The 23613-nt window shown below is 35.5% G+C and overlaps 1 protein-coding gene across 1 annotated transcript in view; it reads right to left on the reverse strand.

Annotated features, from left to right (window-relative positions):
* ENPP2 (ectonucleotide pyrophosphatase/phosphodiesterase 2) overlaps positions 1-23613 on the reverse strand; it is a 174669-nt gene that overhangs the window by 127915 nt on the left and 23141 nt on the right. The window lies entirely within an intron of this gene.

The following is a 23613-nucleotide window of genomic DNA, read 5'->3' on the forward strand; positions in this document are numbered from 1 at the left end:
GGATAGAGCACTGGCCTTGGAGTCAAGAGTACCTGAGTTCAAATCCAGCCTCAGACACTTAATAATTACGTAGCCATGTGGCCTTGGGCAAGTCACTTAACCCCATTGCCTTGAAAAATCTAAAAAAAGTGAATTGAGTGAAACCAGTAGAACATCATACACAATAAAAGCAATATTGTAAGGCAATCAATTGGAAAGAGTTAACCTATTCTCGGTCTTAGGATTATCTAACATTTAAAGTATACTTTTTCTTTGCTTTCTTTATTTTTCTTTATTTTTTTGGATTTTTTTTGGTCTGTGTTTTCTTTCACAATATGACTAATATGAAAATGTTTTGCTTGATTGCACCTATATAACTGATACCAAATTACTTGCTTTCTCAAAAGGGGAGGAAGGGAGAAAGGGAAAAATTTGGAACTCCAATTTTTAAAAAAATGTTAAAAATTGCTTTGTATGTAATTGGAGAAAAATGAAATATTAGATTATTTTTAAAAATCAAAGTCTTCCAGATTCCAAGTTTAATATTGTGATTACAATATCACTCTGACTCTGCTATCTTTTCTGAACCTCAGGTTCCTCAATTAATATCTGTATTACCTACCATAGAAGTTGAGTCTAAGAGTTAATATCTGTAAATAAATATATAAATATAATTGAAATTTGAAAATTTATTGAAAATTTTTTATGAATTGTTTTATAAACCTTAAAGTAGAACTTAAAAGTCAGCTATGATGATGAATATTTAATGTTGTGAAAGGCTAGCTGAAGCCAGAAAATTGAAATTTAGTGTGGAGAAACATAAAGTCCTGCTTTGGGGTTCAGAGGATCATATACTTAGCTCTAGAAGGGTATTAGGGATCATTAGTTCAACCTACTTGTTTCATAGTTGAGCTGCAAAAAGAAAAATTGATTAGAAAATGGCATTGAGGATTTTAAGTCAGAAGCATTAATTACAAATCCAGTTCACTTTTCACTGTGCCATGCTGCCAAGAAAGAATAGAAGAAAGGGAAAGAGGGAGGAAGGCAGGAAGGCAGGAGGGCAAGAGGGAAAGAGGGGGAAGGAAGGAAGGAAGGAAGGAAGGAAGGAAGGAAAGAGGTTCACTGAAACTTTTTTTAAATGCACAGAAAAGAACAGAAGGAAGACAAGAAAGGACATATTGAATTTATTATAAAATTGAAAGGCTAGCTGTTCATAATACAAATTTGTAGTTTCAGTACTCTCTCCACATTTTATATATATAATATATATAGCTATAAATATGTATATATATATTTGTTCATTTTAGCTGATGTTTAATAAACTTAGAATTTTTAATGAAAAAATAAAAGAGTGTATTGAATCAAATTACCTCTCTGGGTCTCAGTTTCATTATATGTAAAGTGAAGGAACTGGATCAGATAACCATTTTCTACTTCCACCTCTAGATCTATGAATGCTCCATAATCTATGGTCATTCCTCTAAGTGACCTTACTTGCTACCATTTCAGTGTACGTAAGAAATTAATTTGCATATTCTACCTAATCCAAGAGTAAGCAGACCTTTCATAAATCATTATAAGGAAAAAGTCCCAATGTCTCAGAGGCAATCAATAAATGTTTGCTACTATCCAGAATTTTTGGTTCATTAGTATTTTCTTTCAAGTGAATCTAGAAATAATAATTTTTAAGTTCCTATTCTTTTCCAAGGACTGAGTTAGTTGCTGGAAATACAAATGGTCCCTAGTCTTAAGGAGCATACATTCTTTTGGGCTTATATCCTACAATAAGCTAGTATACTTCCCATCCCAAATTCTTTTCCTGCCTTTGTTCTTACTTTTCCCTCTGCCTAGAACATATTTCCCATCCTCCATGTAACTGTACTTCTTTACATTAGTCAAGAGAGATGTAAGATTTAAGTGGGATATAAAGGAAAATACATCAGTAATTAGAGCTGTTTAAAAGTGGAAAGGGTTAAGGGGCAGCTAGGTGGCACAGTGGATAGGGCACCCCTCCTTGGGGTGAGGAGGATCTGAGTTCAAATCTGACATCAGACACTAAATAATTAACTAGTTGTGTGACCTTGGGCAAGTCCCTTAACCCCACTGCCTTGCAGAAAACAAAGAAGAAGAAGAAGAAGAAGAAGAAGAAGAAAATACATTCTAAAACCAGATTTCAAACTATATCACAAAGTGGTAATCATCAAAACAATCTGGTACTGGCTAAGAAATACAGTAATGGATCAGTGAAATAGAATTAGGTACACAAAATAAATGGTAGTAAATAACCATATTATTTTAATTTCTGATAATCCCAAAGATTCAAGCTTTTCAGACAAGAATTCACCATTTGAAAAAATTGCTGGGAAAACTAGAAAGCAGTTTGGTAGAAATTAAGCATACTCCAACATTTCACACCATATACCAAAATAAGTTCAATATGGATAATTGATTTAAGCATAAAGGGTATTATCCTGAGTTAATCGGAGGAGCATGGGAAAATGTATCTGTTAGATCTATGGATGAGAGGAAAGTTTATAACAAAACAAGAAATAGAGAATTTCAGTGGAAGTAAAATGGATAATTTTGGTTACATGAAATTAAAAGGCTTTTGTACAAACAAAATTAATATAGACAAAAATTAAAATAGTGAATTGGGGAGCTGAAAAATCAAAGAAAAAGAGAAAGAACCTAATTGCCTAATTGTACAAAAATATTTATAGCAGCTCTTTCTGTGTTGACAAAGGATTGGAAATCGAATGGATGAACAAGTTGTAGCATTGATGGTGTTAGAATACTACTGTACCATAAGAAATGACAAGTAGGAAGGTTTTAGAAAAATCTGGGAAGACTTTTGTGAACTCATGAAAAGTGAATGAGCAGAGTAAGAGGACATTATACATAATAGCAACAATATTATGAGGATGAACAACTATGAAAAACTTAGGTACTCTAATCAAAACAATACCCAAAGACAAAGAATCCGTGATGAAAGCACTCCAGAGAGATAGCTAATGAATATTATGTGTATATGTATATGTATTTCTCTAATTTTTGTATGTTTTCTTTGAATGTGGCTAATATAGACTTATTTTTATATATACGTATTTTGTTCTTGTTGTTTTTCAGTTTTTCAGTTTCTTATTTTTAATGACCTCATTTGGGGTTTTCTTGACAAAGATATTGCAGTGAGTTTGATATTTCCTTCTCCATCTCATTGTACAGATGAGGAACTAAGGCAAATAGGTTTAAGTAATCTGGCCAGGGTCAAAGAATTAGCAAGTGTCTGAGGACAGATTTGAACTCAGAGTCAGTATATGTATAATCAATATTAAATATCTTGTCTTCTCAAGGAAGGAGAAGAAATGGGATACAGGGAAAGAATTTTGGACTCGTAAAAAATGAATACTAAAAATATTATATGTTATTAGGAAATATTTAAAGAAAGATTTTTTCTAGGGGCAGCTAGGTGGCGTAGTGGATAAAGCACCGGCCCTGGAGTCAGAAGTACCTGGGTTCAAATCCAGTCTCAGACACTTAATAATTACCTAGCTGTGTGGCTTTGGGCAAGCCACTTAACCCCATTTGCCTTGCAAAAAAAAAATAATAATTTTTCTTTTAAAAGAAGATAGTATATTCCTTGATAGTAAAGGTAAAGAGATAATGAATAGTCATTGGTAGAGGATATTGTCATGGGAATTACTCCTTCAGATGTGGTTTGCTCCTATTCTTTTGGATGAAAGAGTCCTTCCAGAACAATATGTTATGCCATTATGATTCTGGAGTTATTTTTATATAACCTATCTTCCTTGTGAGACTAAAAATCCCTAAAGGATAGGAACCACATTGTTCATCTTTGCATCCCAATAGTATCTGCCATCTAGTAAGCGTTCACTAAATACTTGTGGGATTAATTATTTATTTGAGAATGTGAAAAAGGTTAGTCCCTCCACTCCTCCAAGTGGAAATCAAAATGCAATGCCATCTAACCACTTAAAGTAGAGAAAGTAAACTATCAGGTTAATGGATATATATAAATACTAGTACTCTCACTTAATAAGGAGATCTGGAAACCTAACTAAATGAGTTCAAGAATATTTCAAAATACTCTAGAGTAAATTCAAACAAATTGAATGAAGGCCATCTGTGGTAGTATTTGAGGTCTTCAATATAAAGTCTTCTGTGGCTGAATCAGTAAATAGAAACAAGGAAGAGAAGGACTGGAGGAAATGACTTTCTATCAACCTAACCATTCCAGGGAGAATGCTACTGTGCAGAATACAGCATTATAGACCAATAGGAGATAACCAACTTCACTAGTCCCTCTGTAATTATAAATAAGAATGCCAACATGTATATCACTCTTAGTTGTGCAAAACACTCTCTGATCAGCTACCTTGTGAGGCAAATAGTAAGAGAAAACATTGTCATCCCAATCTGATAGATGAAGAGGCTCAGTGGCTAAGTGACCTAACATCTAACAACTAGCCCAATGTATAGAATACTTGACATGATGTCTTTATCTTCTTCTAGAGAAAAATCTGTATAAAATGAGTTACAATAGATCAGTTTTTATACTTATAAGAAGAGTCATTTATTGTTTGCCATCGGGGCTAAGTGACTTGCCTGGAGTCACACAGCTAGTAAGTGTCTGAGGTCTGATTTGAACTCAGGTTCTCCTGAATCCAAGGACCAGTATTCAATCCAATGAGTCACCTAGCTGCCCCATTTATTGCTAATAATACATTTGTAAAGTGAAAGGAGTTGTTTTACATGATCCTTAATGTTCTTCCTAGGTCTAAATCTATAATCCAATGAATTCATACTTAAATAGGATTTTACTATTTGCACAACACTTGGTCCCAACAACTTGGTAAGGAAGGAAAGGAAGGGGAGTTCTGCCCAATGAGGTTCAGAAAGTGTCCCATGACCACAGAGCCATAAAGTCTCACAGCCCAGATTCAAATCCAAGTTTCCTGATTCCAATTCCAGCTCCATTCTACTGCCTCTACTAAAAAATTAATAACATACTAATAAAATAAGGAAATAGCATTCTAGTATACTTAGAAACATGGGCAAGAGATCATATGCTATTGGTACAAATTACCAGTATATACACCAGTCAGTCAATAAACACCAAGTCTAAATAAACTTCTGTCTCTAATGTATCATTTTTGTATCTTTTGTGCTAGTGTGTCTGGCAAAATTAATAAATATTTGTTGATTGAATAAGCAGTTTCTACAAGGCACTACACTAATCGTAGAGTATCAGCGTTAGGCCCTCAAAGCCCATCTACTGCAACCTGATCTTAACAGACATCATATTCAGCAAGTAGAGTTATGCCTAAATAGCCTTTATTTGAAGACATCCTGGGAAGAAGACTCTTGAGGCAATCCATTCTCTTTCCATCCCTTTAGATTATATGAATTTCATAATCTACCTTCTTAGTTGGAAAGTTCCAAAGATTTCCTCTTGCCTGCAACACCAGATCCACCAGATCTCCTACCTTTCAAGACTTGAGACAATCTGACCTTCTCTTGAGATAACAAGCTGACCAAATCCCTCAATCCTCCCCACCAACATACACTGTGCTCCATAGATTGATTCCTAGTAATTAGAGTTTGACAGTCCCTTGGAAGTCATCTAGTCAAGTCTCCCCATTTTACAGTTGAAGAAACTGAGTCCCAGAGAAGCAAAATGAATCTCTTGAGTTCATACAGTGAGGATATGATAGAAATAGGAATAAAATTCAGGGATCCTGACATATGTATTGCTGCCTAACTTTTGTTCCTTTTACTCTTAATTTTTTTCCCAATTAATTTCCCAACTATATACTATTCATTGTTTATTCTGTATATAGTTAATTGCATTGAGAGTTCCTCAAGAGCACAGCCTCTGTTTTGCATTTCTTCCTATTCCCAACATTTAACATAGTACCTGACTCATTAAAGGTATTAAATAAATGCTTATTGACTTTTGTTTTGACACAGTAGTCCCTTAATAAATGTGTATTGATTGATTGATTGCCTGACTCTTGTCAGGAATGTGTTCCTTCTTTCCTTCTGCTTTTATAGATCCTATTCATTCTTGTAGAACTGGTGCTGTGTAGAATCATAAGATCATAGTATTATAGACGTAGACTATGAAAGGAATCTCAGAAATAATCTAGTCCAACACTATCATTTTATAAATTATGGAAACTGAGACTTGTCCAAGAGCACATAGGTAGTTAGTGTGAGAAGCAGGATTTGAACCCATGCTACAGAGAGCTCTTTCTACTATTATACTTATTATAGGTCCATCAAAGTTTGATTCTCATATATTTTCCATATTACTTAATTTTAGGGGGTTTTTTTTGTTCTCCAGCAAAACCCTGAGAGTTTTAATTGAGAAATAGATGCATTTACACCTCATCAGGAAATACACACACACACACACACACACGTGTGTGTGTGTGTGTGTGTGTGTGTGAGAGAGAGAGAGAGAGAGAGAAGAAAAGAAGAAGGAGGAGAAGGAGGAGGAGGAGGAGGAGGAGGAGGAAAGATCTTCTGAAAAGATTCTACAAAGTCCTATTCCTAAAAGCTGCTTAAGAAGGAATAGGGTTGAACAAATTGTGGTATATGATTGTAATGAAATGCAAATGTACTATAAAAATGATAAGCAGGATGCTTCCAGAAAAACCTGTAGATATTTGTATGAACTGATGCAAAAATGAAGTGAGCAGAGCCAGGAGAAAATTGTACACAATAACAGCCATACTGTATAATATTCAACTGGAAATAACTTAGCTTTTTTCAGCAACCCAATAATACAAGACAATTCCAAATGACATGATGAAAAATGTTATCCATCTTTGGAGAAAGACGATGAAGTCTGAATACAGATTGGATCATTCTATTTCTCACTTTATTTTTTCATATTTCTTTTAGTCTGTATCTTCTTTCACCATGGACTAATATGGAAATGTTTTGCATGATTACATATATATAACATCAATTTGTTTAACATATCAGGAATGGGAGAAGTGAAGAGAGGAAAGGAAGTAGAGAAAGAATTTGGCATTCACATTATTAAAAAATGAATTTTCAAAATTGTTTTTATGAATAATTGGGGAAAATAAAATATTTATTTTTAAAAGCTTATATACAATAAAAAACCATCATTTGAGTCTATTTTTTTTAAAAAGAAGGAATAGGTCCTAAAAGTGATATTAAAAAGAAAAATGATCTCAAATAAATTCTAGAGTCTAAGAAATAGGACCTTTTTGCTTGCCCTTTCTTAATTTCTCAGTTTGCAAACTAACAAGATTCTACTTGCTAACATCCTACATGGATGGGATAGTTCTAGGACTTAAAAGTGTGACAATTAAGCACTGCTATAAATGGCTATTTAGAGACTTCTATTTCATGCTCTTTGAAATAGAACAGAGTACTGGTGTATATTCTCCTTATTCCTTTTTAAAGTCTCTTTTTATTGGTGCTTATTTTTAGGTTGTTTCTTGGTGAAGAGCTCACAGAGAATTCAGTGTAGTGTAGAAAGTGGAAGACATATTCTCTGCAAAAGAATTTACAATCTTAGTTAAGTTGAAAATTGTGATTGCTTAAACTTGAAGAAGTTGGCACCACGAACACTGTCAAAATGAGCTGTATAAACGAAACTCCAAGGCTCCCGCAAATCCATCCTGCAGCTGTGGGTTTGAAGTCCAGGGTACTCAAGATTCTAAACTACTGGAGCAAATTTACATGAATAATCCCTGTGTCAGGAGGTACTCCATGGGGAAAACAGCATGAGCCAATCCAAATGCAAACATCCTCTGTAATGTTTATTATTACATCACTGAAGACGGAAATTGACACCATTATGTTTTTCAGTGACATAACCCATGTTATCCACTGCCTACCATGCCCCATCCACCACCATGGGCAAGAGCTGCAAACAAGGACACTGTTCTGTAGGCTATAAGTATTTCTTGACTATTTGGGGACGTTGATTATAACTTTGCTATATTCACTGCCCCAGTTCAGAACAAAGACTGCCTACATGAGTGACAGTCTAGCTTTAACCTAGTTTAAACCAGTTACAAAGTTTAGAAAATTCAACCAGCTCAGTTGATTTTAAATATTATATTGCACTAGCTTTGGAATATTGAAAATAAATATGCTCATAATTGAGGCTTGGAAAATCATTCTCAAGAAACCATTGAGAGTTGATAATCGCTTCCCAGTCATTTCTTCACCTATGTCTAGCCATCTTCCCCTTCTTCCTTCCTTCACAATCTTACATACCACTTCTGACTTGCCAGGCTCTATTAAGTAAACTTTCATTTTTTCTTGACTCAAATCAGACCTCCATGTTCTCGTCTTTGCTCTGCTTACACAAATTCTTCTCATTCTTCACAGACCGGTGCCAAGTTCTCCCTCCTCAACAGAGGCTTCAGGAATTACTCCAAATGACAAAGAATGATCCATCCATTCCTTGAGTTCATAGAATCACAAATCATATAACCATAGTTTTAAGAGCTGGACAGGATGTCAAAAACCATCTAATCTAACCCCCTCGTTTTCCAAATGAACAAAATTGAAGTCTAGGTATTTCTATAGCACACCTGGACACTTAACCATCTCTACCTCAACCTATTTTCTTCTCTTTGATGTTTTGTCATTGCCTATTTGAATGTCAGCCTTTTGAGGACAGGAACTCTTTTACTTAATTATGTTTATACCCTCAGTGTGTAGCACAGGGCCTAGTCTACAGTATTTAATAAATGCTTTATCTATTCTTCATCTATGTATGTATAATCCCATCCATCATCTATGAGTACATCCTATTTTTATCTCTGTATGTATTTATCTATCCCATCTATTCATCCAAACATCCATTCATCATTTACCTACCAACTTACCTATTTACTTTTTTTAAGGGTTTTTTTTGGTAAAGCAAATGGGGTTAATTGGCTTTCCCAAGGCCACACAGCTAGGTAATTATTAATTGTCTGAGGCTGAATTTGAACTCAGGTACTCCTGATTCCAGGGCCAGTGCTCCATCCATTGCGCCACCTAGATGCCCTACCTATTTACTTTCAATATTTATTTACTTTCTAGCTATGTGGTCATGTAGTGTAGGAAAATCATCTAATTCCTCTGGATCACAGTGTTTCTAACTAAAATGGAAGAGGCTTAGCACCTCACAAGAGTGCGATAAAGATCAAATGAGATAATGAGTCTGAAGTTTTGCAATCTTTAAATGCAAGTTATAGTTAATGATGCTAATGTTGATGAATTCAACTTAAAAAATAGTTTTTAATATACCAGTCAGATTTTTGAGAAGCAGTATGGAATGATTAATTGACTGTTGGAGTTAGAGTTAGGAGATTTAAAATCATTACCCCCAAGTCCTTTAACCCCAAAGAAACTCAGTTTCCCCCATTTGTAAAATAAACAGAAGAGGAGCAGACCCAGACTCTTCCCATCGTCCCCTTGCCCTATATATCCTTCCTCTACCTATCTGTGACCCAGACCCTTAAGAAAGAAGGTCCTGTACCCCTCATCTGCCACTCACTATTCACCTTCAGTCAGTTTCCCATGACCTCTTTCTCTCCTTATCATTGGCTACTTAGGAGAAAACTATTTCAAATCCCTTACCCTCTCCCCATCCTCTTCAACCCCATCCCACTCATGTCTCATTTCAGTCCTGCACTCCTTACACTGTACCCTCTTATCCCACAGTGAACAAACTTCCTTTTATTGTAAACAAACTTCCTTTTATTTCTGACTCTTTCTCTCACATTCCTTCTGTCTCCTAGTCCTCTTTGAGACTTCCCTTCGCTCTTCTCACATGACACTGCATCTCTAGCCATCCTCTCCAACAGTTGTTGGACTTTCACTGACCCATTGATCTAGGGGGAAAGACAAAAGATTCATTGTTCCAGTCACCTTTTGCCACCATTACTCAACATCTCTCTTACTTTGAAGGTCTTTCTATTAAAATTTTCTACCCTATTCAGAACTTGGTAATTACTGTAACCAACTGATTCCCCGAGTTATTCTTCCTACTTTATCAAGGAGTTTAGCACCCAGTTCACTATTTTCCTCTCCTTCCCAACTTCAATATTTATATTGATGTGTCCCAAATTCCTTAATCTCCCAAATACCCAATCTTTTTAAATCCTAAATCATAGGACCTACTACTTCCCCATGTACCTATACTATACAAATCAAGGATCACAAATTTTATATCATAATTACCTACAAATGTTCCACTTCCCTAACCAAAAATTTGGCATTCCTCCATCTGAGAATAATCTATTATATTTTACCCATGTCTCATATCTCCCAAATCTATTCTTCACTGCCAACTTGACCTCCAAACTCTCTACCCTCAAAGACTTTCTCCAGTAATTATCTCTGCTCTGACTTTACCTTTCTCTTTCCAGTCTTGACATTATAGTTATCCACTTCAATCTCAACTGTCCTCTGCTCTCAAATCTCTCACTCCCTTGTCTGATTATCTCTCATCCTTTGCTAAAATTTATTCTTAGATTACATCCACCAACTGCCTCCTCTTCTCTTATGATCAAGCTACTGAATAGAACTGGAAGAAATTGCACAAAAATGAGAAAGTTATACAACCATACTGAGTAGGTACATAATATTATATAACTTCAATTGAGTCCTCATCACTGAAAGGAAATATTTTAAATCTTATCAGATGAATTCCCTAACTTACTCCCCTACAGAAGTTATTCCAAAGTTCCTTTTTCCTCCCTCTTCCCATACCTCATTCTCCATCTCAGAACCTTGTCTTTTATTTACTTGAATATTGAGACCATTCACCATGAGTACCCTCTTCTCCCAAATCTTCATCTCAAAATCTTTGACATCAGTCTCTGCTCTTTCTTCTTTCCCCTAGTCTCTAATAAAGAAGTTTATTTCTTTACCAAGACCAATTTTCTACAAGAGAGGTATCAAAGACCCAATCACACTGAGACCAGCAACAAAACCAAGTGCAACTGGAACTCAAATTAAAATATAATTGGAAAATATTTTTAAAATGAATAAAAATAAGATAGAACAAATAATATTAATTTTTCTAAGTTAATATACTGCTAAAGAGGCTCCTTATATATGATTTAGAAATCCTGTTTCTATTCAAATTTGAAAACACTGCTGCATATATACCTCTGATCCCAAACTCTCATGTTCTCTACATCAGATTGCAACCTCAGTCATCTTCCTCCATTTGCTAATGTTCGACCTTTCCATATCTACTTCTCCACTACTGCCTACAAACTTGCCCAACTAACTCCTTTTCAAAAAACAAGAACAACAAAACAACAAAAGCCCTCCTTACTGGTCTCTACCAACACAAATTATCATCCTACATTTTTCTTCTTTACCTTCACTTCTTTCTGTTTGTCTCACCTATGCCTCAAATCTTTTCAATCTGCAATCTGACTTCATTACTCTACTGAAATTTCTCTCTCCAGATTATCAAGGATCTTTTAAATGTCAAATTTGATGATCTTTTCCTCCATTATAGACTTCTTAACATTTGACACTGTTGATCCCCTCTTCCTTTGAGATATTCATTTCTCTATGAATTGTCATGAATGGGGAAGGGGGGGAGAAATGAATTTATTAAGCATCTACTGTGTAGAAGGCACTATGCTAAGTGTTTTGTAAATATTATGTTATTTGATCCTCACAACTTAGTGAAATAGATTTTATTATTCCCATTTTACAGATGAGAAAACTCAGGCAAGAGGTTAAATGATTTGTCCAGGATCATATAGGTAGTATCTGAACCTGAATTTAATCACTAAATACTTAAAGAAGTTAATTCAGGCTATGGACTGGAAGGCCAAACACTGAAGTTGAAACTTGAATACTTTGACCACATAATGAGAAGACAGGATTCATTGGAAAAGAGTCTGATTTTGGAAAAGATTGAAGGCAAAAGGAAAAGGGGATGACAGAGGATGAGATAGTATCATAGAAACAGCAACAAACAAAGTTGGACAGGATTCTGGAGTTAGTGGAGGATGAACGCGTCTTATGTGCTATGATACATAGGGTCATGAAAAGTTGGTAATGACAAAACAACAATAACAACAAACTTCCTGATTCCAAATCCAAACCATCCACTTTGCTGCCTAGCTGACCCATTTATTTAAGATCGAGTATAAGCGCTGTTACAGAGGATTAGATAGAGAGATAAGCTTGCAGACAGAGAGGAGAGACAGACAGAAACAGACAGATAGATGCATAGATCAGAGAACTGGAAAGATGAATAGACAAATAATTTTTAAGTGCTCACTATATGACAGGCACCATGCTTAATATCGGGACCACAAATACAAATAACCAAGACAAAAATAAGAATATATACAACGTCTACATAAAAAAAAGACAACACTGTTGGGAAAGTGTGGGAGGGAGGGAAGAGAATAAAATACTAAATAAACTAGTAGGTCTTGATCACAGAGTGGCAAGAGGGGAGTAGTGTAAAACTGAAACAATAGCAATGGAACAGGTTGTGAAGAAGTTTAAATAGTTAAAAAGCAGAATTTAAATTTATTTTAGAGGCACTGCCATTTTGAATTATTTTAGAGGTATGACTTTACAATAATTACATGGAGAAAAAAAGACAGATTTTTAGTCCAATACCAGTTAAAAATGCATCAATAATGTGGTGGGGTAGGTAAAAAAAAAAAGCTAACATGACCTCAGGTCTTGTTTGTAGCTGCAGCAGAGTGTCCAAAATAAAGGAAGTGATCGTTCCATGGTGCTCTTTGTTCTTTGGTCAGAGCACACCTGAAATGTTGTGTTTAGTTTGAAGTGTTACCATTTTTGGAAAGACAAAGACAAGGTCAAGTATGGGTACATGCCTGTAATTCTTGAAGTTGGGAAAGTTAAGGTTATTGGATTTCTTGAGCTACAGTAAGAATGATCAGGCATCCTCACTAAATCCAATTGCACCCTGGGAAGCAGAAGGCCAGCAGGCAAAATAAGGAGGTGCAAAAACAAGCCAAGGTTGAAAAAAAACTTCTTTCTGTTCAGGTTTGGTATTTGACCTGTAAGAGGTCAATATTTCTAGCCTGGGTAAAATAAGCAGAGTCATCTCAAAAAAAAAATATTGCCAAACTGATGAGAAAACTGGAAAACATGCCATGCATGGATCAATTGAAGGAAATGGAGCTAATTTGAAAACCTGGAGAGTAGACTTAAGGGCAAATAATAGCTGTTTTCAATATTTGCAGTAATTTCTTATAATTCTATGATTTCACTGAGCTATTATAAATACATAATTTATAAACCACAGTTTTGCACCTAGGTGACTACTGACATAAAATATTTCATTTCATTTGCATATGTCTCCTTGTCACCAATAAGGTCATAAATTCCTCAATCTGATTAAAGCATTCTTACAATTTTCCTTAACACAATATCAGAGAAATAGCAAACACTCATTAGAACCATAAATTCTTTGAAGTTCAATTTCCCCTCTTGACCAAGGGCCAAAACTTCTCTTCTTTCCTGATCTATGAGACATCAATGTGTTCCATGCTTCTGAATGTCCTGTTCGCTTATACGTCATGGCTGTTTCACAATATCACCAACAAATGTTCATGATCAGGTAGCACCTGAGATTTGAAATATTTTCTCCATTGGACATTCTTTTATTATCATTTTATGAAATGTTTCTCAAGGATAGATTCCTTATTATGACTATCATTGAGAGTATTTTACTTCACAGTTCTCAGTGCACAAAGTAACTTCATCTCATGAGGTTTAGCCCATCACTCAAGCCCAATAGTCTTCAAACTTTTGGTCTCAGAACTCCTTTTATACTATTGAAAATTATTTCAGATGCCAATGAGCTTTTAGGGGATGCTGGAATATCAATCAATATTTACCATATCACAAATTATATTTATTAAATTTTCCACTTAAATAATAATAAACCATTACTTGTTAACAAATTTTATAAAAAATAAATATTTTTTCAAAAAATTAATTAGAATAGTATTGTATTACATATTTTTGAAAATTTCTTTAATGTCTATCTTACTAGAAGATAGCTTCTTATATCTGCTGCTAAATTGTCTTCTGTAATATGCTGTTTTGGTTGAAGTATATGAAAAAAATCCATTCTCACAAATGTATAGTTAGAAAAGGGAGGAATATTTTAATAGACACTGTCTTAGAATTATTACAAAAATAATTTTAACCCAGAAGAACCCCTGAAAGACTCTAAGGGACCCCCAGAGACCTTTGAACTACACTTCAAGACATACTAACTCATCAGGACCTTTTTTGAATTCTTACTTATTTATCCAATATATCATTTATCCTTTCTGGCTCTGTGTTGTTCCTAAACTTATTAAACATGCCCTCCATACTTCCAAAAATGTTGAATAGAATAGGACTAAGGACAGATGCCCAAGTTCCCTCTAGGAGAAGTAAACATGATAGGATCTGGATTCAAATCCTGTTACTGACACTTATTAGTTATTATTAAACCATGAATCAGGCATTGAGAGTTAGATGGGGACTGAGGGATCATCTAAAGCATTCCATTTGTTGTATATATGAGGAAACTTAGTCCCAGAGAAATTGTGATTTTTTTTTCCCCAAGGTCAAACAAGTAGTGAGAAGGTTGAGGTTTAAACCCAAGTCCTCTAACCCTAAATTCATAACATTTTTCACTTCATGAAACTATCTCCCATCAATAAAACTCTCTGAGTCTATTTCATCATGTATGAAATAGAGGCACTCATGCTTATAAATTGAGGGAGCTATATTAAGTAATCTTTCAGGTTTTTTCCACCTCTGCTATTCTATGAAGCACCTTCCTCATAGTTTTTGTTTAGCTCAAGTGATATGATATATGTAAAATACTCTTTAAACCTTCAAGTACTTCAAGTTACTAATTTAAGGTCTGGTCATTCACCTACACTCTCAATCCACCAAACAATACAATTTATGTAGTCCCCATCCCTCCATCATGACCATAAGTATATCATAAAAGACCTTGTCAAATGTAAGGCTAAAATATATGTGTTTATGGCATTTCCTTAAGAGTAACCCTATCATTACATATTATCTTAAAAAGATAATGTGAGGACTGAATAGGCTAGATTACCTTTGAGAAATTTCTTGGTTCTTTTAATGACCTCCAAGCCAGAGAAGTTAAGAGACTGTCCCAAAATCATACAGCTGCTTAATGACAGAGCCAGAGTTAGAATTCAGTTCGACCAGTTCCCAGACCACTACATCCCTCAAATTGAATTCTGAAAAAAAAAGCATTCTTTACTTTTCTAGACTCCATAAACCAGAGATAATTGTCAGAAATGTTATGAGGTACCCATACACAGTCCATCTGAGCTCAAGACTATAGCCAACAGTTTATGAATGGATAGAAGCAACCTTGTCTTGGGGGTGATTTAGCAAAGCAAAACAAAATTGACTGGGAGCAGGAGAGGTTACTGTACATTTAAGCCTCTGTAATTAAAATCTTTTTCCATTGTTACGGACAAACTTCAGGAAGTTAGGATTCAGTTAAAAGAGCTGATCAGAGCCTCAGACCAAAAGTGCTTATTATACTTTGCCATGGGAATCTCACAATTGCCAGAACAATGGGACTCCCACTAGGGAGGAAGCCACAAGGAGTATGCGTGTGATTCCCCTTGTAGCCATGGAAGGACTTAAGAATATGAAGAAGAATGGAATTGTAGAGGATCTGAACTCAAAAAAAAAAAAAAAAGGAAATTCAAGACTCATATGTCTCTGTCTTAAAGATATACTGTTTGCTTTATCACTACACTTTTTCTCTATGCCTATGGAGCTGCCAAGATTTCAGAGTACAGGCCACACAGTAAGCTACTTCAGGCAAGTAGGAAAGGACAGTTTATTATAAAGTTAAGACGTTTCATATGAAAAATATATATTGCAACACTTTTGTTGATCTTTAATCTCATCCATGTGGCTATTGCCTACAGCAATGCAGTTCTGAATTCATTCATGCCTTCTCATTTTATTTGTTCCTGTCAATAAAATGAGAAGGCTAAATTGGGTAATTTCTCAGGTTCCTTTCACCTCCATTATTCTATGAAGGACATTTCTCACAAAATTTTTGTGCCCATATGATACAGTAAAATACTCTTTAAACTTCCAAGTACTATGTTATTAATTTAGGGTTTGGTCATTCACCTAACATTCCAAGTCTATTTAACAATACAATTATGTAGTCCCCATCCCTACATTCTGATCACTATATCATACATATATCATTGCCTTTGAGAAATTTTTTGGTTCTTTTAATGATCTCTAAGTCAGAGAAGTTTAGAGACTGTCCCTAAATCATACAGCTGGTTAATGACAGAGCCAGGGTTAGAATTCAGTTCAACCAGTTCCCAGACTACTAAATCTCTCAAATTGAATTTTGAAAAAAAAAGCATCCTGAGATGTAATAGCACCTGGGACTCCACAGACACATACACAAACACACAGAGAGAGGAAGAGGAAGAGGAAGAGGAAGAGGAAGAGGAGAGGAGAGAGAAATTTTAAGTGTGACCTGAAGAAAAGGTAATCCAAAGTGAAGGTACTCTATGGATCATAACTCTCAAACCCCTACTGATGAGTTTGCACTTACTACTCAACTAGATAATAGGATTTCTTAAAATTAAAAGTATTAAAGTCATTAACATGATATACAAATTTGATATATCACATTCTCTCTCTAGACATGGCGCACTCTTTCTCATGAATATATGTACTCCTCAGTGGGAAAAGGGAACAAATATAGGAAACAGACATGAAAGTACACACATCTGAAACATTTGTAGAGGCTTAAACATGTGTGAGCAGAGCAAATATGTAGGAGACAAGTATAGCCTCAATACAATACGAACATCAATGTTTTTTGCTAATGACTTAGTGCAATGTTAATAAATAAATAATTGTATTAATGTTTTGTATGACCTCATATATATATATATAGATAGAGATAGAGAGAGAGATAGATAGATATAATCGATAACATATATAGCTTGTCTTCTTAATGGGGAGGGGAAGGGAGAAAAGGAGGGAGAGAATTTGGAACTCAACTTTTTTTTAATGGATGTTTAAAATAAATAAATAAAAAGATAATGACTTAGTTCTGCCATTCATTGGATATCATATCTTTTCTGTGCCCTAATAGGGGAGCCATTTCCTGAGTCGATTTATTCCTCTCTCCCTACTCCAATGCTTTAGGGTCCTAAAATAAGGTGCTACCTCTTCCAAGTAAAAGGAAGAATGTACACTGTCAGCTCTTTCATTAATGTCCAGACTCCTCCAGCTTCTTATGTCCTAAGTGATAGTCTCATAAGTATCAGTGCTCTTAGAAAGGCAGAGCTTTCATATAGCCAGTCATCAGAAGTGAAAAAAAACCTTAGTTTCCTTCTTTCCATAAAGAGATGGAATGTATCTATTCCAAGTCTATATCTAATCTATAATTATATAAAAGAGATTTGACAGATGTCCAGATTTCCTAAGATGGAGTCACTAATATGAGAGGCTCAAGGAACCTGCTTCTGAAAGAAAAAAGATCTGGGGCATGTAAGGTCATTCTGCATTGGTCTGCCATGTGATTGAAAGCATTCTCTTTCCATTTTCTATTTGGCTGGAATATCTTTAAATCTATTTAAAGACAGTAGCAGGGAAGGGTCTGAGGACCAATGACCTCTTCCCATAAGCCATTTAATCCTAAGAAAGGAATTGGATTGATTTTTTTCCCTTCCTTTGTCCTTTTCAGTTCTGGGTAAAGGGAGGGGAATCCCAAACTAGAACTCTTTTTTAACCCAGGTCTCAGGGTCCTAGATGTTTTAATTGGAAGGACTGATCAGGGGACACAGGGAAGAGAGTCACTGATATGGGAGTGGCTTATAAACAGCAGACTCCCAAACTGGGAAAATCCAAGGGGCTAGATGGGAAGCTTGGTGTCCTTGATGTCAGTATAGGAGCTTGAGACACATGATGCTGGAGCCCTAGATTTCAGACTAGATGATGCAGAAAGGAAGCTCTGAGAATCCAGTTTCTAGATACTGGGGTAGGGGTAGTGGGAGCCTTTGAATCTGAACTTGGAGTTTGGAGCTTAATGCTATGGAGCTTAGCTGGGAGCCTAAACCCACCTATCTTCTTCAGAGACTGGGATGATACAAAGGCATCAGTATTTCCCATAATATTGGGGGAAATATCTGTATAGTTGTACTTCTATAAATAGAACATCTGACCTGGAGTCAGGAGAATTCCTCTTTCTGAAACCTCAGACTCTTTATAGACTTGTGACCTTGGGGAAGTCACTTTACTTTCTGCCTCAGTTTCATCATTTGTTAAATAAGGCTAATAATAGAATCTACCTCTCAGGGTTATTGTGAGGATTAAATGAGATAATTATAAAACTCTTAGTATAGTGTCTAGCATGTAGAAGAGCTCTATCCACTACACCACATCTGGGGAAGGTCAGTATTAACTGAGAATATTGGGTGTCATGGAGAAAATGGCATTTGAAGAAAGGAGGGAGAACTTGGTGAAATTCTAGACAGAATTTCTGAATGTCTTTAAGTCAACAAAAGGCTGCAAATTTCAGCATTTCAAAGTTCAGTGCATTTATAGGGTGCCTCAAAGCCTGGGAGGCTTATTGCTGGGCATGTATACACAATCAAGACTGGAATATAGGCCAGGATGAAGACAATGTCCTTGCCCTTTAGCTTAATTTTTGTACTTGCTCATATTCATTTGCACGACAGACCCAAAGGATCTTAGAGAGCTGGAAAAACAAAACAAAACAAAACAAAATAAGCAGGGTTTCTCAGATCCAAACAACAATTTGACTTTTACTGGAAGGTATCCCTTGGGGGAAATTTTAGTGGGATGTAAGTGGGCAATTAGAAATGGACAGAAGTTAAAGGGTACTTTCTAACTATAATAGGGATACTGTAATAGCTGAGTACCATGTCTCTTACATTTTAACCTTCCCCCTAGAGTTCTCCAGTACCTTAATGGGGTTAGTTGTGTATGTGTGTGTTTCTTGGCCCTGCTATAGGCTACAGCCCCAATTAATTGTATTACTTCAGTTTTGGAAATCCAGTGAGTAGTATCCACAGTATCATTCAGCCACTTTACATTTGATCAACTTTTGCAAAACAATATTTGCTTCAACAATAAATCAAGTACAATCATTAGCTTAGTTATTTTTTGGTTATGTTCAATTCTTCATTAATCCACTTGGGGTTTTCTTGACAAAGATCCTGAAGTGGTTTGTCATTTCCTTCTCTGGTTCATTTTGCAGATGAGGAAACTGAGACAAACAGGGTGACGTGTCTTGCCCAGGATCACATAGCTAGTAAATGTCTGAAACCAGATTTGAACTCAAGAAGATGAGTCTTCCTGACTGCAAGCCCAGCACTTAATTCACTATGCCACCTATAGATGCCTCTTTAAATGTATGTGTGTGCATGTATGTATATATATATGTATGTGTGTGTAGCAGTATGTATATATCAATACATGTGCATGTGTGTATATATGTGTGTATATATATATATATATATATATATATCTGTGGGTATATTAATATATGTGTGTGTTTGCATGTTTGTATATCTCACAGAGAGAAGAGAAAAGACCCAGGATAATGCCTTAGATTTCATATATATATATATATATATATATATATATATATATACATATATATATATATAGTTGGGATATATATAGTTGGGATTATTATATATATATATAGTTGGGATATATATAGTTGGGATATATATATATATATATATATATATATATATATATATATATATATATAGTTGGGATATATGTTATAGATGTAAAACATATTAGGAAGGAACAATTAGACAAATGAGAAGATAATTAAAAGAGTGGTGTCATAAAAACTCAGAGGAAAAAATCTATAAAGAAGTAAAAGATAGTGAACAATATCCACTGTCAAAGCCAAATTAAGAAGATGAGGATGGGTTAGGAGAAGATTTGTCATTTCAGAAATTATTGGCAACTTGAGTGACAAGTTAAAAAAAAAAAAGGAAAGGAAACAAGCCCTAATAAATCAGAGACATTACTAAGCATTATACAAATACTATCTCATTTAATTCTCACAACCCAGGGAGAGAAAACTACTATTATTCCCATTTTACAGGTTAGAAAACAGAGGAAGACAGAGGTTGAATTATATGTCTGGGTCAAATAGCTAGTTAATGTTTTATATCAGATTTGAATCTAGGTCTTCCTGACTCTTCAGAGTTCTATCCACTGTTTTTTGATGAAGTCAGAAAAAGACTGAAGGAATGAATGGGAAAAGAATTAGGCCAATGAGAACGAATAGCTTTTTCTATTTTGGTTGAGAAAGGAAGGAATTCTATAATGCAAGCTATAATTGGTAGAGATAGGGATGAAAGATTAACTTTAGGTGGCACAGGGATTTATGGAATGATCAAAGATTATGAATATAAAGAGAAATATTTTTAATACTTTTAAATATTCATTATTTTTAATGATACAAGTTGAAATCTTGTAGGTGTTGACAAGATCTTGGATATAACCATTATTGTGTATGGCTGAGGGACAGTGAAGAAGTAGATTATTGGGATATGAGGAGACTAAGGAACTGGGAAGTATTCGAGGAAGTTGAAGGCCCCTAGCATAAGAACTAGCGAGAAAACAGTAAGCCAGGTGCTACAAACCTTGAGAAAGGAGTGTTAAGGATATGGGGGCCAGTTGACTATAACCACAATCTAGATTGAGGCAAACTCTGATGTAGTGAACTTTAAAGGAGGGGAGTTTGGGGATCATTAGTAGTACAAGGAGAATCAGCAAGGCAATGTAGTACAATGGGCAGGGAATGGAATTTAGTGTCAAAGAACCTGGAGCATCCAGAGGAGTCCATATCCTCCCAAACCCTGTAAGACTCTCTAAAAATGTTCCATAAAGGAAACCAAAAATAATCATCTGTAAACATCTCCATCCCATCTGGGACTGTACAAGAAGACTGCAGAAGTGTGGAACTGAGATAAATTAGGATATGATGAAAGTGAAGAATGAAACAGCCCCATCCCTCAGCAGGAGACAACTAGTGTATCTACTCCTGCTAGCAACCCAGTATATCCCCTTAGGAGAGAGAGTGCCAGATTAGCACCAGGAACAATCTAAAAACCTAATCATCAGCAAGGAATAGGGTCAGGCATACTGGGGGATGACCCAGGGACACCCTCATTCAGTTACAGAGACCGAAGTAGACCAGCATCCAATTCGAGGTGACCCAGGAGCACCAACAAAGGCAGGATCCTAGGTCAGATCCACATCCAAACAGCTGCACCTAACCCTGAATTCAGGCAGCCTATGCCCCTCTGTACCCAGGTACTTCTATCCAACTCTGCATCCAAGCACTCATGCCCAACCCTGGATCCAGGAGGAATGAGCCTATGAATTATGAGGCTGGCAGCTCCCTCTCTAGAACTAAGGCAAATGAACATACACCCCGTGATAAGGAGGATAGCCAAGGATGATTTTCATTCTAGGATAAAGAGAGACCTTATAAACATGATTGCAAAAGTATCACTGGTAATCTTTGAGAAGTAATATAGAACTGGAGACTCCCAAAAAAACTGAAAGTATCCTTAAATTCCCCAAATTAGAGAAAAAAAAGACAAATTATAGAAATAACTGGTCAGACTAATGTTGAGCCCTGGTTGGGGGGACAGAGGTAGGGAGAACCTAGAACAGATTATTTAAAATATAAAAAAGTTTAAAATTTTAAAAATTTAAAATAAAAAATTTAAATTTAAAATAAAAATAGGTAAGTACTTATAACCATGAATGTTTATTATTAGGAACTTGCATAGCTTTCCTAAGAATAACTCATGCCATATCTATCTATTTTTAATAGTACCACTAACCTCCAAACACGAAATGCCACAAGGGACTCTAGATTCATTCATTTGAAAAAGTTTATTAAGTCACTTCTCTGTGCAATACATTGTATTATGGGTTCAATGTGGGGGTAAGGGGAAGAATAAACATCTATTAAGCCCCTAACGTGTACAAAAACAATTTCTTGTAAATATGATCTCATTGATCAGCACAGCAATCCTAGAAGACAATCACTTCATATCTCCATTTTACAGATTAGTTCACTGAGGCAGACAGAGGTTAAGTGACTTATCAAGGGACACAAAAGCTAGTAAGTGTCCAATGAAAGCTTTGAACTCCATTTTTCCTGACTCCAAGCTTGTGTTCTATCCACGGAGTCCCCTGAGGGGCTAATCAATACAGAAAAACAAAGATAACTGAGGTAAGAACTCTGTTTTAATTACCCTCCTTGATATCTTATAAATCATTGAAGTGTCTATTGTGTCCTCTGCATTATGCTAAGCTCTTAGGATATGGCAAATGGACTGCCATTGCCCTCAAGGAGTTCACATTCTAATGGGGAAGATACTATGCACAAACAAGTATAATGGAAGTTTAGGTATCCTAGACCATCTAAAATGGTGTCACCTACTCTGACCTTCTGGGAGACAGGAGAAATGATGCATGTATGAGCATTCTACATCCATCTCCCATAAACAACCTTTTTCTATTAGCTATGACTTTTTAATAGTACCACTAACCACTAACTATCACTTCCAGTGTGATCAGTGAATTAGTGTGTCTGAGTAAAAGGCATTCACAGTGACAACCATTCATGGAAAAAGGGCCACCTGGCCCCCAAAATGGACTTTGATATTTTGGTTTTTTTCTTTCTTTATCCTTTTCAACTCTAGGTGAAAGAAGAGGAATCTTTGACCCAGGAGAATTTGATCCCCAGGGAATCCAACAATGGGGGGGGGGGGAATCTTGTTTAAGTCAGCAAAGAGTCCTTGAGGAACAAGGGTAGTGGGACAATAACCCAATGGAATTTTAGATTTGAACTTGGTGAAAAAAATACCATATGAGAGTTGAGTTAAACTGTGAGGTGAGCAAAAATGCAGAAATGAAAAAATAAAAATAAATAATTGTAGTAATAGTAGTAATGGTTGATATTTATTTCATGCTTTAAGGTTTATAAAGCACTTTATATATACTGCCTAAATCATATAAGAATTTATATGACTTCTTCAGATTTGAGATGCAGTTTGGCAAATACTTAACTTAGCCAAGGGTAAGGTGAAAAAAAGATGATTTAATGAAAAAAAAACAAAATCATTGAAGTATTTTTAAAGGTTTGTATCCATCTATTGCTGCTAGACCACAAAAGAGATCAAAGAAAGTTGAAAAGATCCTTGATAAAGAAAAATATTTATAGTAGCCCTTTCTGTGGTAGCCAAAAAACCCTGCAATCTAAGGGGATGCCCATCAGTTAAAGAAAGGATGAATAAAATTGCGGCATATGAATGTTTTGGCATACTACTGTGTGGCAAGAAATAAAGAAGTAGGGACAGCTAGGTGGCGTAGTGGATAGAGCACTAGCCCTGGAGACAGGAAGACCTGAGTCCAAATTTGACCTCAGACACTTAATCCCATTTACTTAGCTGTGTGACTTTGGGCAAGTCACTGAACCCCTTTGCCTTGCAAAAAAAGAAAAAGAAAAGAAAA

The sequence above is a fragment of the Macrotis lagotis genome, chromosome X (genome assembly GCF_037893015.1).
Source record: "Macrotis lagotis isolate mMagLag1 chromosome X, bilby.v1.9.chrom.fasta, whole genome shotgun sequence".
In the NCBI taxonomy this organism is placed as follows: Eukaryota; Metazoa; Chordata; class Mammalia; order Peramelemorphia; family Peramelidae; genus Macrotis; species Macrotis lagotis.